At 62.1% G+C, this 317-nt stretch overlaps 1 protein-coding gene across 1 annotated transcript in view; it reads right to left on the reverse strand.

Annotated features, from left to right (window-relative positions):
* NOX1 (NADPH oxidase 1) overlaps nt 1–317 on the reverse strand; it is a gene marked incomplete at its 5' end in the record, with an annotated part of 3,756 nt that overhangs the window by 2,631 nt on the left and 808 nt on the right. The gene's annotated exons all lie outside the window — the stretch shown is intronic.

Here is a 317-nt window from a genome sequence, read left to right on the forward strand (position 1 = left end):
CGGATGGGTACAGGGATGGGATGGGGATGAGGATGGGTACAGGGATGGGATGGGGATGAGGATGGGTACAGGGATGGGATGGGGATGAGGATGGGTACAGGGATGGGATGGGGATGAGGATGGGGACGGGGTTGGGGACAGGGATGGATACAGTGGTGGGGATGGGGATGAGGATGGGTATGGGGATGAGGATGGGTACAGGGATGGGCACAGGGGTGGGGATGAGGATGGGGATGGGTACAGGGGCAGGGATGGGGATGAGGGTGGGGATGAGGATGAGGATGGCTACAGGGGCAGGGATGGGGAGGAGGGTGGGG

Source organism: Nestor notabilis, unplaced genomic scaffold (genome assembly GCF_000696875.1).
Source record: "Nestor notabilis isolate BGI_N333 unplaced genomic scaffold, ASM69687v1 scaffold16919, whole genome shotgun sequence".
Classification (NCBI taxonomy): domain Eukaryota; kingdom Metazoa; phylum Chordata; class Aves; order Psittaciformes; family Psittacidae; genus Nestor; species Nestor notabilis.